Source organism: Eublepharis macularius, chromosome 10, assembly GCF_028583425.1.
Source record: "Eublepharis macularius isolate TG4126 chromosome 10, MPM_Emac_v1.0, whole genome shotgun sequence".
NCBI lineage: Eukaryota > Metazoa > Chordata > Lepidosauria > Squamata > Eublepharidae > Eublepharis > Eublepharis macularius.
Window position 1 is genome coordinate 79854456 of NC_072799.1, and position 16257 is coordinate 79870712.

Consider the following 16257-nt stretch of genomic DNA (forward strand, 5'->3'; position numbering starts at 1 on the left):
CCTGCTATATAACATTGACAGGAAACCTATGATTTTAATGCATGCTTAAAATGAAGAATATTTGCCATGAAAAAAGGAATCTGGATGCAGGTGATAAGTATATCAATTCATATTCATAACACAAGGCAATTGGTAGTACTTTACATAATGCAGCCCAAAGGTTACAGCATATATCCTTTTTTAGTATTTATTTATGTATTCTGACAGTAGCAGCTAGCGATAATTCCATACTATGGTATTCACGTAAAGTCGGTAAAATATATCTACATATGTAGATCAATAACCTGAACTAAAATCAGCTGACTGACACATTCACATTGATTCCCTGCCCCCACAGCACAGCAAACATTTCCCAGAGAAATAATCAAAATACACTTCATTTTCTTTTTCCGTTAGAAAGCTCAGAGTGTTTTCTTTGACCCTTCCATTCAGGCAATGATTAGGAGCCAGGCCCTATTAGCTTCTAAAATGTCCTTGCGAGTAGCTGCCTGTGAACGATCACGGGGTCAACAAAACTCCAGAGTCTTTTGTCGATTCACTCCTATGCCTGCTTACTGTAATTATGCTTTCTTCAGAACTCACCAGGGGAAAACAGGTCCCAGAAGACACACTTGAAGTTATTTTAAAAAAGAACAACATTGGAATCAAGACACTGAAATATTACCTTTGCATGCTCTGCATTATCTCCGTGACCACCTGCTTCACAATTTTTTGTTGAGTCTATTATTACAGCTTGATGGGTTTAAAAGGCTTATGCAATGCTTGCATCTAAATGAGTATTATCATTTTAGGCTGTGGACTGAGATGAGGATGGATCACCTGTGGGAATCGGACAGCCCCATTATGCATTCTCCTTTTCTCTGAAGTGTGGCTATTGGCAAATCCCAGAGGCAGAATGCCAAACTGGGACCAATTGCCTTCATATAATGTTGAAACCTTTCTGTTACTAAATTGGCCTTCTTGTATTATTGATGAGCTCTTTGTTTTACAGCCAAATTAACTAGATGGCTGAGATCCTGCATTCTAAGCATAAAACCATCATGACTTTCATTTGGTGTAAATGTTTGGTTTTGTCTCTCTGCATCTACACTAATGAAATTTTGGCATCAGGAAAACTTTTTGATGACTTGGACAGGGTTTTTTCCCCCCTTCTTTCTCTTTTTTTATTAGGCACCTTTTAAAAACAAATGGAAAAAAGATTAGAGAGTGTACCTATCAAAAACAATCTCGCTCGCTGCTGCCAAAGTTGAAATATATGGGCAATCCAATTAAAAAAGCCAAGCAAAAGCTTTGCCAATTTACGTCCAATCTCACAGACACAATCAAACCAAATCTGTTTAAGCTTTAGTTGTTGTAGACAACTCTATATACTCTACATCTTACAATAGCCCTGCAGATAAGACTAGCATATCAACCACCAATCCATATGCAAAAGGATACAGTGAAGCTTCACCCCCTTGGCATTCCACAACCTGGGGAACTCCTACAGCATGACTCAGCCCAAACCCACCTTCCTGAGTAGATATAAATTACCCGCTAACATCTTCTCCACACATTGACACTCAGAGGTCTCTGTCTTTCGGTGCTACACCTCTGAAAATGCCAGTCACAGCTGCTGGTGAAACGTCAGGAACTACAATGCCAAGACCATGGCCATACAGCCTGGAAAATCTACAACAACTAACTTTCTCTGGCCATGAAAGCCTTCAACAATGTATTGGTTTAAGCTGTTTGAATATTCACTCATGCAAGTTTGCTTTGTATTTCTGTTCCACTCTTACTGGGATTGAAAGCAGGGTTACTGGAACACCTGCCAGTTTGGTTCATGTCAGGTTTGCCAGTCATAAACAGGAAGTTGATTTTTCAATTATTGGTTTGACTCTTTGTCAGTTGGGCATTTCCCACATGTCAGTTTATGGTGATTCAGATTTCATTCCGCTTCTCTCTATCTCCAGAGTTTGGCATAAGAAAAGGAGGCATGAGATGCTGATTCTAACTTGCCCTGGCTTTTAACTGACTTTTTTTTCCTGTGCACATAAGGCAACTTTTTTAAAGCCAAGTCACTGCCGATGCATCTTATATGTGTGCAGAGATCTTAGTCCTGTACTGCTTCTCTCACATGCCCTTTCCTTTCCCTGGGCACTGATTGGTTGGCTACCCAGTGGAAGCACTCCCTTCCTCTACACCTCTCTACACCTCTCAACAGCCCCCTCTTTATTATATTTTGAAAAAGGAGGGAAAAGTCATAATGCGGCAACGTCGTTTCTCATACAGCTGTATTTTGAAATCATGGCTGCAAATTTATAACCTTGCAAACTGTGCCCGCAAACTACATTTTTATCATATGACCAACTCTTTTGTGTTGGGAGAAACCTGAAAGCCCAAGCAACTGAGCATCCAACCCCCCTTTTTCATTTAGGAGAGTTGCAACACTGTGACATTTGTGCTTTCCCCCCCTTTAAGCACAATGTCCATCCCATTCCCTGATAGCAAACCACATTCCCAACTTATCATTTCTTGGGTTTACTGATTTCCTTTCTTTACGATTGGGGCTCATGCTCCTGGTGATTTGGAAATGGGGTAGGAGATTCGTCACTGCCTTCCCCATCTTAGAACATGATCACATTATGTGAGGAGGCCAATGAGAACTCTGTTTTGTTTGGAAAGCAGCATTTTAACATTTTGTGCTGGCAGAGAGGCACATTTCTGCACCATGCAGACAACTCAAACCACGCCAGAGCAACCTGCTAGTGGAACAAGCATGAAAAGTACTTTATCGCTTTTTCCCAAGAACTCCACTGCCAATTGATCTCCAGAATTTTTTTTTAAAAGATGGTTGGCACAGGACTGTCCAATCAGCAAATAGAGGGACAGTGGTAGACACACTGGGTTCTAAAATTGCAACATTACAACACATGCGCTGAAATTTTTTAAAAAAGAAAGTCATGTCAGCTCCATCCCCCACAAAAGGCAGCTTCAAATAAACACATCTCAACCTGTCTGGAATAAAAAGTAGACACCAGTCTGGTGTAGTGGTTAAGAGCGCGGGACTCTAATCTGGAGAACTGGGTTTGATTCCCCGCTCCTCCAGGGCTCTCTCAGCCCCACCCACCTCGCAGGGTCTTTGCTGTTGTGGGGATAATAATGAAATACTTTGTAAACCGCTTTGAGTGGGTGTTAAGTCATCGTGAAGGGCAGTATTTAAATTGGTTGTTGTTGTTGTTGTTGTTGTTGTTGTTGTTGTTGTTGTAAATCACCTTGACATTGTGCAGTGCAGAGTGCCGGGAGCCTAAGCAGATTTATCACTGATCCATGTGAGTACTCACAAGTGCCAATATAAAGTGTGTCATGTGGAATGGGCCTTAGTTCAAGGCGGTTTGGCAAATTCCTTCACTGTATTCCTTCCTAAACAGGCAGTGTAGCACCACTGGCTTCTCATACATCCTCGTTCCCAAAGAGCCCAACTGAGTTCTACTAGCCCCCACCTTCATTACATAACTGCTCCACTCAGCAGGCAATTGTTCAAATAGAGAAATCATCTTGAAATCATATAAATTTATCATGAATAAATGTTGTCTAAATAGACCCTAGTGACAATAATGGCTGCCAATTGGTTTGAATCAATAGCATCTTTGCACAAGCACAGATTTACAAAAATAAAACCACCTGTTCAGCTGGCATTCACAGCTGTTTAGCAAAAACCAAACAGGCTGGGTGATCAATTCATATCTGATCAATACGCCTTCACCTTTGTAGCAGCCCTAACTAAAGGGAAATATATCTTTGCCCATACAAAATGCAGTACGGTTGGTTATCTCCTTGAGGATGGGAGCCAGTTTTTTGGTCCGACTCCTACTCAAAAAGGTTGTAATCAGACAGTTGATTGGACCGAGAAGCCTTGTACTGCCCAGCCAATCAACTGGGATACTAATGGACTATTTAAAATCTGTATACATTTCAGTGCCAGGTTTTGTTGGCAAAGCTTCCCCACTCTCTCTCCCTTAGGAGGGTGATTTGATGATTGCTTCAGATCTGAGTAGGAATTCGGGAGGAGAGCTGCCTCTAAATGTCCATGAGAAAGTCCTTTTTACATGATTCTTACTGTAGGTGGAAGGAGACATCACTAAATAGGCCTGGTCAGAGTACACGGGTGAAATCCTTACTAAAACAACAGTAGGGTTGATGGGAGGCAGGGATGTGAGGGTGGTGTCACTTCCCAGAACAACCAGGAAGTGACAATGGGTAGCTCTAGGAATCACCACAACTCTAGGGTAAAACTCTGAAGTTTTACCATAGAGTTTCTGGTGATTCCTAGAGCTACCTATTATCAATTTGGGGTTATACCTGGAAGAGATGTTCCAGTAACTATGCCAAAGCCTTTTTTCCCCCTTTTATTTTTCTCCTGCCACTGCTTGGGCTGGTGGCAGAGAGCAGAGTAAATCACTGGGAGATTATCTGCTATAAATAGGCACCAAATGCTGGTGGCTATATTGGATAGTCTCTTAGGGTGCCTGCACTAAATGGATGGTAGTAGGAAAGTCAGGCCTCCCACTATAGTGAGAGACCTCCTAGCATCCCGCTGTTTTTTTCCGGTGGTGCCTCAGAGCCAAGCTACAAGTGACACCTGGCACAGGTTGGACACTTGTCAGCTTCCCTCAAGTTTTGATGGGAAATGTAGGCATCCTGGTCTTGCAGCTGTAACGGAGAGCCAAGCTGTAAAACCAGGATGCCTACATTTCCCATCAAAACTTGAGGGAAGCTGACAAGCGTCCAACCTGTGTAAGGCGTCACTTGTAGCTTGGCTCTCAGATGCTGGTGAGGACAAAAGGGGGGGGGATGGAGCACACACTGATGTTTCTCCATCATGATGATATTATTTTTTGTACAACCAGGAGTAATGTCTTGGTTGCTCTAGAATTTACAAGGACATTATGGTAAAACTATAGAGTTTTTGTATATTCTAGAGCTTCTAATTACATTGCTTCCATTTTTACTGGAAGTAGCATCAACACACCAGTGCGATGCTGGCAGTCCAGGTCCCACCCCCAATTTCTCCTGGGGGTTGACAGATGTGGCCTGAGGGGAGAGAGTGCACAAATTCTGTTCTACAGCTAAAATGAATAAACCTTCGCTTAATCTAAGGTTGCAGTTTGCAGGTTTGTTTTGGAGGTCTGGGACCAAACTTCATTCTGAGAGGGGTGCACATTGAAATAAATTATGTTGCTGATTAACCTTCTTAAATGATATACTTTAGGGTGGTACCGAGTGCTGGAATGATGGCTTTCAGCTGAAGCGTTCTTTCCAGGCTTTTAATTTCCTCTACTTAGAAAGAAGCAAAATTTAAAAATCTACAGCTTCTAAATGGAAAATCCAAACAGCAATGTCTGCTTTAGGATAACGCTAATTTATATTTTATGTTATTCTTTCCAAAATTAGCTAGTGATTAAGCTTCCCACTTGAATACAGATTCCCACTTGAATTTTGTTTTATTCACAGTCATGTACTAAATGAACTTCCTGAAAGTCCTATTATCTTAATCCATAAACTATTACTTATGGCGTTATGCCTAATTATTTTCACTCATTGGCTCATTTAAATCTAGGCATCCCAAGAACAAACCTATACTTTAAAACAGCTCTTCAAAACGGACTCTTTATAGGCTATGGTGTCAAAGAGCCAGCTAACCTGCTAGAGTTATGACATATAATCACAAATTTTGCATTTATAGATATGAGAAACAGACAACATATCAGATTATGTTTCTCTCTAACAAAGTGCCTTTTTCATAATAAAATGCAGGGCTTTTTTTCAGCAGGAACATGGTGGAACGGAGTTCCGGAACCTCTTGAAAATGGTCACATGGCCGGTGGTCCCGCCCCCTGATCTCCAGAGATCAGGGGGCGGAGATCTGGAGATCAGAGGGTGGAGCCACTGGCCATGTGACCATTTTCTCTGAGGGCAACCCACTGAGTTCCACCACCTCTTTTCCCAGAAAAAAACCCTGATAAAATGTGTGTGTGTGATAGAGAGAGAGAGCATGACAGAGAGAGAGAGGTGCTAACTCTATGTGAAGACAGATGTCTTGTACAAACAAATATCAAGTGGCAGTGTGAGCCTTTGACATCTGGACAGCACACCCACAAGTGCATGAGAGAACGAAGCGTGATTTTATTCACAAAGCTCTCAGCCAGTCATCCATCTTGGATTGTAGAGCAAGTCCAGCTTGCCCTCGGCCATATTCTCAGTCTGCTTTTCTACATAAATTGATCTGTATCATAACCACAAAGCTGCAACAAGCAAATGCACATTCCAAGTAGAGTTGCCAACTCCAGCTTGGGACATTCCTGGAGACTGAGGAGTAACAGTGCTGGGGAGGGTGGAGTTTGAAAAACGATGAGAGCTCAGCAGGATGTGATGCTATAGAGCCCATCCTCCAAAGGAGGATGCCATTTCCTCCAGGGGAACTGACCTCTATAGCCTGGAGATCAGTTGTAGTTCTGGGAGAATTCCATTTTCCACCTGGAGGTTAGCAACCCTCATGACAAAGCTGCTTTGTTCCTGGTTTTGCTATCTATTGCATTTCCCCTTTTTGTTTTCCCAAGGAGCTCAGGGTGACATATGTGGGACTTTTTATCTGTGCAGGATTGAGAAAGAGTGCCTGGTGAAGATCACCCACTGGAGGCATGGCTCAGTGACAGAGCATTGGCTTAGCATGCAGAAGGTCTCTGGGTTTGATTGGCATCTTCAGTTTAAAAGACCAGGTTATACTTGATATAGAAGACCGGTGTCTGATACTCTTGACAGCTGTGGCCAGTCAAAGTAGACAATCTGAGCTTAACAGTCCAATGGTCTTGTCCGGGGTCCACAGCCCAGCCCCCAGACTTACCTGGAGAAGAGGACGGGAGACCCCCGGGAGGCAACTGGCTAGCTGTGGCAACAGGCAGTGGGGTGGGGTGGGGCAGCCCCGGCACCTGAAACAGGGATTCAGGGCACTCAGAGGCTCCAGAAAGGGGAGCACAGCCAGCCGCAAGTGCGGAAGGGGGAGGCCCAGGGGGGAGGCCAGCCGAGGGAGGGCAGACACTCCCTGCTCCAGGGGACAGACAACTCAGACACCGGCTGGGGCAACACTTCATGAGCAAGACCAGGGAAGCGCTACCATGCCCAACTCCGAGGGACAGGCAGCTCCATCGTCAGCCAGGGCAGCACCCCATGAGCAAGGCCAGGGAAGTGCAGCCATGCCCAGCTCCGACGGACAGGCAGCTCGGACGCCAGATGAGGCAGCTCCTTGTGAGCAGCGTCAGAGACGGCCAAGGCACCCCGCCTGGAAGGGCCCTGCCAGCCCCACCCTGCAAGGACGACCGAGGGAGGAGGGAAAAGGACAGGAGACACACCAGCGGGAAGCCTCAGCTGGGATACGTTTGCATTTGACCCCACCCTGCGGGAGAGGCAAGGGAGGCCAGGAGGGATGAGTGAAGGGAGAGAAACACCTGAGGGCAGCCACAGCTGGGCAGCATCAGGAGAGGGAAGGAGCCTAGAAGGAAGGGCGGGGGCCGGGAAAGGAAGCCCTATAAAGGCTGGTTTAGGAAAGTGTTCGGGGTGGGTTGTGTACGAGTGATGGAGTGGAGGTGGAGTGGAGAAGAGTGAGCGAGTGCAAGGAGACAAGGAGGAGAATTGATGATGGAGGAGATGGAGTGGGAGAGACGAGAGCAGGTTGAGCAGGCCAGCGAGTGGACTGAGCGGGAGTCTGGGTGAGGTATACTGCCCCTCTTTCCACAGAGCACAGTCCTGCAGCATCCCTGGCACCCCTGTGAGGTCAGAGGCAGGCAGGCCGGTGCCCCGCCCTGCGATAAGCCCTGACAGGTCTGACTCTGTAGGGCACCTTTCTAAGCAGTGATCTATAGTCCCACCTGAGACATTGCACCACTCTGACTTTTGAGTCACACCAGTGAGCTGAATATGGCTGCCAGCGTATTATCCATGATCACTTCACCTGTGCGTAAAGGGAGTGGCAGCAAATGGACACCAGGCACAGCTGATTTCTGCTTGAAAAACGCACAACCATTTTTCAGAGCTCAGCAGTGGGGAGGAATATACATGTTTCCAATGGATACCATGAGGTCATCCAGAATAGCCTCATTATTACAAACCCCCACCGTAGTCTTTAATTTTTTAAAATAAAATAAAGAATTGATTGTGTACGCCTTTACTCCCTGTTTGCTTCATGCATGTTTCTTTAACCTCAACAGTAAAGAGGAAGAAGCCTTTTGTGAAGCATTTCTGTATAAGAAATCCTAAAAGAGCACAGAGACCGACAGAATATTCACTATAAAAAGCCAGACTGTGAATCTTTGTTTTCAATTAGGCTGAGACATCCTCTTATCTTGGCAAAGATCAGAATTGAGAAACTAGATAACTCATTATTGGAAAAAATTCCATTTTACAGTAACTTTCTAATACTTTGTTTGGAATCTACTTGGAAGAATATTCTGAGTTCTAGGCCATTTTATGTACAGCTGGGCCTTCAACAGTCCTTTGACAAACCCTCTCACCTCAACACATTGCTGTCAATGGTGCATGCTGGGAGCTTGTGAGACTCAACTCCGACAAATCATAACCTTATCAACACGAAATGACCAGTTATTCTCTAAATATGACCAGCTGTGTATCCTGTTGTGAAACGAGTTAAGTGTGGTGGTGTCTAACTTCCATCCTTTGAAAAAGCTCATCACGATGCCAGCAACCTTTGTCTAGGAGCCTAATGTAACAGGAAGGAAGCTTCTGTACATCAAAATAATCTCTTGGCTTTGCCAATGGAAAGCCATTTTCCTTCCGTCATTCTCTTAGGGAAAGCTGCACACACTCTTCAGTGGACTTGTGCAATTTGGATGTGCTAGATTCGGAAAGTGCTTTGCAGCACGAGTCCGACAGTATTAAATGGATAAGCAGAAATAGTATAAATTGCCTTGACACACCTAGTCACAAAATTGCATTAAAATGAATGGAAAATCTATTGCTAATATTTTAAAGACTTGGCTGTACCTTTGCTGGTAGATGAGAGGAAAAGGAAACTGATTCACTAACTCTTACATATCTTAGTTTTATTTGCCTAACGGGAATTTTTTTAAAGCTTATTTTCCCCCCTAACTGTGCCAGAAGATAGGATTTTGAATGTACAAAAGAGTAGACTTCTAAACAGCCATTTTTCAGTGTGGCATAAGTCATTTTTCAGTTGCATAAAAGTTTCCACCATTTAAAAAGCTCTCTGTGCTTTCAACTGCTCTTAACTTTCAAAAAAACAGAATACTTGAAGCAAATGGTTTTCTGGCTTGGTTTCTCTAAATGTATTCTGCGCGATTAGAAACAAAAATGGTTCCACCATTTGTGCATTTTTGCACATCCAGGAAGAAAAGTAACAATTATACTTTTCTCCCTGACAAAATTATTCCAAACTGTTTTGAGTAAGTCAAAGAAAGCGTTATATAGCAAGTTGTAGGTTTGCCATAACAGTCTTCTTTGGAAAAGTGCTTTTGAGTGTTCTAAGGAAATTGGATTTTGTCTTGTTGAGGCTGTGGGGCTTTTAAAATATTAAGTTATACGCATGGAGTGAAATTCTGTGAAATCGGAAGGAGTGAGTATATTCTTGCTGGTTTCCTCAGAACAACGAAGAACCACAGAATTATTATGAACTACATTTCCTGCAAACAGGTGATGTTTTTTCCAAAGGCTGAAATAGTACTGGGATGCTAAACCAAAGGTACCAAGGGAATGTGATATTGATGCACAGAGGAATTTCACTCTACAGTTTTGGAACAATAAACCTCTGCTGATATTGGTGCCATTGTTACATTAATTATTGTTATTTTTATTATTGTTGTCAGGGCTTTTTTTCAGTAGGAACGCGGTGGAATGGAGTTCCGGCACCTCTTGAAAATGGTCACATGGCCAGCGGCCCAGCCCCCTGATCTCCAGACAGAGGGGAGTTTAGCCATGTGGCGCGGAGGGCAATCTAAACTCCTCTCTGTCTGGAGATCAGGGGGCGGGGCCACTAGCCATGTGACCATTTTTGCCAAGGGCAACTTAAACTTTAAAAAACTCCCCCCTTGTTCTAGCTGACCCAAAGTGACATCATTGTGCAGTCCTGAGTTCCATCACTGAGTTCCACCACCTTTTTTCCCAGAAAAAAGCCCTGATTGTTGTTATAGTGCTATATTGATGACCCTAAATAAACATGATCCTTGCATCAAGGAACATCAAATTTGATTCTGGATTTGACAATTATAGAAGCAGAGACGAGCATGGGTGATCTCTGAACCCTGTGTATGCTCAGGAAACTCCCTCCGAATTCTAAAAACAAATTAGGACTATGACCTCCTCATTTCATTCTGAGCCTGAACCTAAGACCCAGATCCAAATCTCCATTCTGCCATGAAGCTTGCTCAGTGACCTTGGGCCCATCACCTTGTCTCTGTTTTTTTGTGAGAGTCAAATGGAGACAGGTAGACCAACCTATGTCACTCTGAATTCCTTGGAGGAAGATGAGATAGGAATAGTAATACATTACACACTGGGTATATGCTGTGGAGGCAAATGTTAATTCTGCAAAAGGTGGAAACCTATCCAACAGGTAGACAAGTGATCCTCATGAAGTAACAATGCAAAGAATTCCACTGTAGTCCAACAACACTTCTCCTGTTTTACCAGCCATTTCTGAAACGGTAATGAAGAAGCAGCAGGAAGCAGAGAGCAGTTAACCTTTGGCCTGCTTGTTGTTTCTACGCTCCCAAAATGTCTCTCTTCCCCGTGGGGGTTTAAAATGCATAATTGTATTAATTTTTAACCATGTAGGGAAAAATCTGCTAGAAGACATTTTGGAGTGGGAAAATGGGAGGTGGAAAAAGTCTTCATTATTCTCCTTGACATTTCTCTGACCTAAATTCTCACTTTTTCCTAAAGTGGTTTTTAAAACAAAAGAGGTCTGTCCATGTGTTTATGGATAATGTGTGGTTTGGTAGGAAAGGAAGATAGTCTTGAAGTTAACCATCCAACATAGAGTCTCTCTACTAGAAATGGGCACGGACCTGCATACGAACCAAAAAACCCCCTGTGAACCAGCCTGGTTCATGGTTTGCGAACCAGTGGCTCATGGAAGCCCATTTCCACGAACTTCCACAAATTGGTCTACTGGTTCGTTTGGTTCGTATTAAAGGGTAGTTTAAATGGCCATTTCCCTGGGGAAATGGCCATTAAAACTTTTCCTGCTGCTTACAGGAAAACGGCCTTCCACCCCTTGCAGGAGGATGGGAAGAGGCTGCGGCTGTGAATAAGACAAGGTAAGTGTGGGGCTGGGGGGGGGCTGAGGGGGCTGGGGCTGGGGATTGTGGTGTTTGGACCATTTAAAGGGCCCTGACACTTGCAAGCAGCAGGTCCCTTTAAACTATCAGCTGGCAGGCGGTGGGGGAGTCCCCCCCACCTTTTTTTGTTAGACAAGGACTGTTTGCCATTCTTTCTCTACTGATAAGAACCAAACTTTCATCTAGAGAAAATATTGTTACCTAGAAGGCATGCAATATATTATATTCCAAGTTGTTTAAATCATTTTTGGGCACAACAAAAGGTTATAAGAAACAACTTACTAGACCCAAGACCATGTAATATAATTTACCGAGGTTCCATTAGTTCCATATTTATATATATTTTTCCCCTTTCGTTCAGCCTCTTTCATTTGCAGGGTTGTTGTTTTTTATCTCCTTTTTGTTGTCCCTTCCATTTCTACAAACCCTTTCCACATAATTGGCTGCTGTTGGGGGTAACAGGGAAAACATCCCTGAATGATGCTAGTGCCTGATATAATGATCCTCAAGCCTAGTTAAAAACAACAGAGTGAATATAACCTTGAACAAACAGCAACAGTTATTCAGCAGCCCTTGATACAGGCCGGAATATCCTCCTCCTCACACTTGAAGTTCCAGGGCATATTCCAGGCAGAGAGAAGGAAGCCAGTTAAATGTGGCTGCTTCTTCTTAGGCCGATGGCTAGATCTTCCACTGGAGAGAGCATTTTTCCTTCCTATTATGGAATAATAATATTTGATTTATATACTGTCCTTCAGGACAACTTAGTACCCGCTCAGAGTAGTTTACAGAGCAGTTATTATTATCCTCACAACAACCACCTGTGAGTTGGGTGTGGCTGAAAGAGCTCCAAAGAGCTGTGACTGATCCTAGATCACCCAGCTGGCGTTAAGTGGAGGAGCAGGGAATCAAACCTGGTTGTCCGGATTAGAGTCCTGCTGCTCCTAACTGGAAGAGGAAGGAGATGACTTAACACAGGGCTTTCAGGTTCTGCCTTCTGTTTTTTTATAATGTTTGGTTGCAACTTCATCATTGCATCATAATGATAGCTCCAAAAGCCATGAAAATAAGAGGAAGTTATTGAATGCATATCACCACAATATGGCAGCCGTTATCATTTTCAGAATCTTCCAAACGCTCAACCTCTATCATAGAATATTGCCTATGATTTACAAGGATCAGAGAGATGAAGAACCACTAATAGCTCCTACTCTAGAAATGCATGAAAGCAACTGACCAGGATAAAGCCATAAAAAATAAGGGAACAAACAGAATCAAGAGCAGCTTGAGAAAAATTCCTTTCAGACCAGCGTAAAAAAACAAGCGGAGCTCAATTTATATTTAGAGTTGCAGTTTTCATTTCCTCTTTACAGGAAGATCAGGCATGGAATCATGGGATGAATAGATCACTTGGGTTTGGGTAGGTGTGATGTTCCCTTAACCCCCTTGTCGAGCCTAAATTCTCAGAGGGGCAGGGCTGTTGTCTTTTTGGTTCCAATCCTTGGAACCCAGAGAAGCCCTTTCTTAAACCTGGGAGAGCTGCCAGAAAATCCTTCCTTGGTCCCAATTAAGGTGGTCTTACTCAGCAAAATAATAAGGTGGTCTTACTCAGCATAATAATAATAATAATAGTAACAACAACAACAACATTTGATTTATATACCCCCCTTCAGGACAACTTAATGCCTACTCAGAGCAGTTTACAAAGTATGCCATTATTACCCCACAACAATCACCCTGAGCAGTAAGACTACTGCTTAGAATATAGAAATATGTATTAGTTAACAATTAAGTAAAGTTGTTAAAAAGCAGGTATAATCTCAGCAGATCATTAAGCAATAAAACAATAAAGTTTGCTGTCTAGATAACATAATCAGTACCTGGAGTACCTGCTTTTTAAAAACTTTGCTTAATATTTGGTGATTCACTCCACAACATAAGACAATTGTTTGAGCTGTAGCATTCAGGCCAGCTACGCATATCCCTTGGAAGAGATGCAGATGGTGCCCCATAGAACCACAGATAGAAGAATCCACAGGCTGGTGTTAGCTTGCTCTGCCATATGAACTTTTAAATAATGGAATGCCTTACTTTAGAGAATCTTCCAGAACTTTAACTATCTATCTCTTTCAGAGCAATCACTAACTATCTATCTCAGCTTTCCTCTCTTCCCCTCCCAACTCTAAAATCACTTAGTGCTGTTCTCTTAGATGGATAGCCTTAAAGAGATAACAAGAAACAACAGCATCTCGGACCAGGTGTGTCTCATTAAGAGAGCTGAGTGCTTAGTTTCCAAATTCACTCTCGGATGGAATAGGGTTCTATTTAATTTAATATAATTTAATTTATTGGATTTATACTCCGCCCTCCCCACATCAGGGCATCATAGTAGGTGACGCTGATTTGGGTGGTACTCATACGAACTTGGTAATGCCATATGATTCACAGTGATTCATTCCTAAGCAGAGTTATACCCTTCTAAATGTATGCAAGTTAATGTGCTTAGAACAATATGAATCTGCATAGGATTTCACTGGGAAATGAGCAGCCGCAGAGCTCCAGTAAAGGATGGGGTTCCCACATCTTTAAGAAATATCTAATGTAACGTGACGTAAGTGTCCAGCAAAACTTCTTGATTCTGATGCTGCTTGGAAAGCTGCTGTTTCACCATCAGGACTGTATAAAGATGCTGTTCTCTCTTCTCAGTATTTATGTGTAACTGTTGTGAATGTTTCTGTTGTTGATGGACTTCGGTTTGTTTGTTTGTTTGTTTGTTTTACATTTTCAAAACAGGTGCCAATTTTAACAATAATATCCCTAGCAAATGTTGTTAGGAAAGTCAGGAAAATAGACCATTTTCACCCCCGTTCTTTATATGCATTTCAGGCAGAATTAGGGTTGCCAGCAGGCCTGGGGGAAAATGTCCTGTCCATTTAACAGAGGCTTAATGTATGGACGTTTGTAACTGAAGCTTTTCATGGTAAGGAGATAATTGTCACTGGTAAATGACAACTCATTTAGCCTCTGTTACAAGAACAGGGTATTTTTTTTTTCTCCAGGCAGTTGTCAACCCTAGGGTGAGTTCATACAATGCATTCCGACCACTTAATGAAATGATGTCTTGCAGTAATGCAACAGCAAGCACAAATCAGGCACTCAGCTTTGTGCCGCTGAGGGCCAAGCTAGAAGTGACAAATTACACTTGAATTGCAAGTGAACAGACTCACATGTATTCCTTCTCCCTGCTTTCCTCCTTCTGAGGAGGCAAAGAGTGGCCACTGGCCTGAGTGGCTGTTGCCACTGGCCAGGAGGGCCGAATAATATAACAAAAGGTAACATTAAAGAGTAAAAAATGTCAAAACCAGAATGTTGCGTGGAGCACAAGTGGAATGCAACCACATTGTAGCTTGGCCCCGAGTCTGTTCACTTGCCATTCAAGTGTAATTTGTCACTTCTAGCTTGGCTCTCAGTGGTGAGAAATTGACAGTGCAATGCTATGGAGAGTTGGGCTTTGTGTCCATCTAAAACATTCCAAAGTTCTTGAGTTTATTACAGAACAACATGAGGACTTAATATATTTTTTTATTAAAACAGAAAATAGCATTGGACTGTAGAAAGAATATCAAAAGCAGACTATGTAACAGAAAGTAACATTAGAGAGAGAGTAAACACAATATTAAAACAAAATATGTAACAAAGTATTAAAACTACATTATTGCCCCCTCGGTTGGAATGAAAGGCAGACACAGTATTTGGGTTCTAAAATGGGGTGCTTTATTAAAATTACAACAATTAAACATAAGTTATGGCAAGGGCCTAACTAGCAGTACAGGTCAGGCCCTGGGGTCACTCCTGGACCCCGCCCTGACCTGTCTGGGCGAGACACCCGCTGCCCCGGGTGCGAGCCATCCATGGTATGGCTGGGACCCAGCCTGGCCAGGTGAAGTGGTTCACCCCTGTAAAGCTCCCCCACCCAGCTGTACGGCAGCGGGGGGAGACTGGCTTGTCCAGGAGTTCCCCATCCAGGGTGTCTGTCCTCGCAACTGGGCCGTACAGGAGCCAGCTGCTCCTGACAGACCCCAATTCCCCACCAAGGGGGAGGTGCCAAGGGTGCTCACTGGCCCAATCAAATTTCCCCTGAACTTAAATCTTGCCACCAGGGAATTACCTCAGTCTCACCATGCCAATTACCTTTCTCTTCTCACAGTGCAAGGTAGGTGAAAAAACTCCATCCCCAAGTGCCAATCAGGGACAAGGAGAGAAAAATTCCTACCTGGCCCCAAAAGGCGACCAGCTAATCCTGCACTGCAATAGGGTGGGCCGAGCACGAGGCACAACTGAAGACAATGGGGCAGAGAAGCCAGCTAAGGCTACAGACTCTGCCCCCAATGCTAAACCCTGGATGCCAGGGAGTGCCTTCTGCTTTCCTCCTTCTGAGGAGGCAAAGAGTGGCCACCGGCCTGAGTGGCTGTTGCCACTGGCCAGGAGGGCCGAATAATATAACAAAAGGTAACATTAAAGAGTAAAAAATGTCAAAACCAGAATGTATAGCAGATTATTAAAACTATATAACATTTCTCCTCTCCATCCCCTCATTTACGTTAAAATACATTATACTCACAATTTTATATTCACCGTATTAAAAAATAACTTATCTTTCTGCCAAATAATCAAAAAAGACTCTATTTTTTCTGAAATTCTGAAATTGGTCTATTATGCATTATAAGAAGTTAATTTCTAGCGGGCTGTGGTTGTCATGTAAACATACAATTTCTATATTCATTCAGTCAATGTCTGGACAAAGTTTCACCTTCCATTTTGTTGCATATACTACTCTCATCACCGTCACTATATATTTAAAGAGTTCACTGTGTTATTTTGCAATATTACTTGATAAAATATTTAA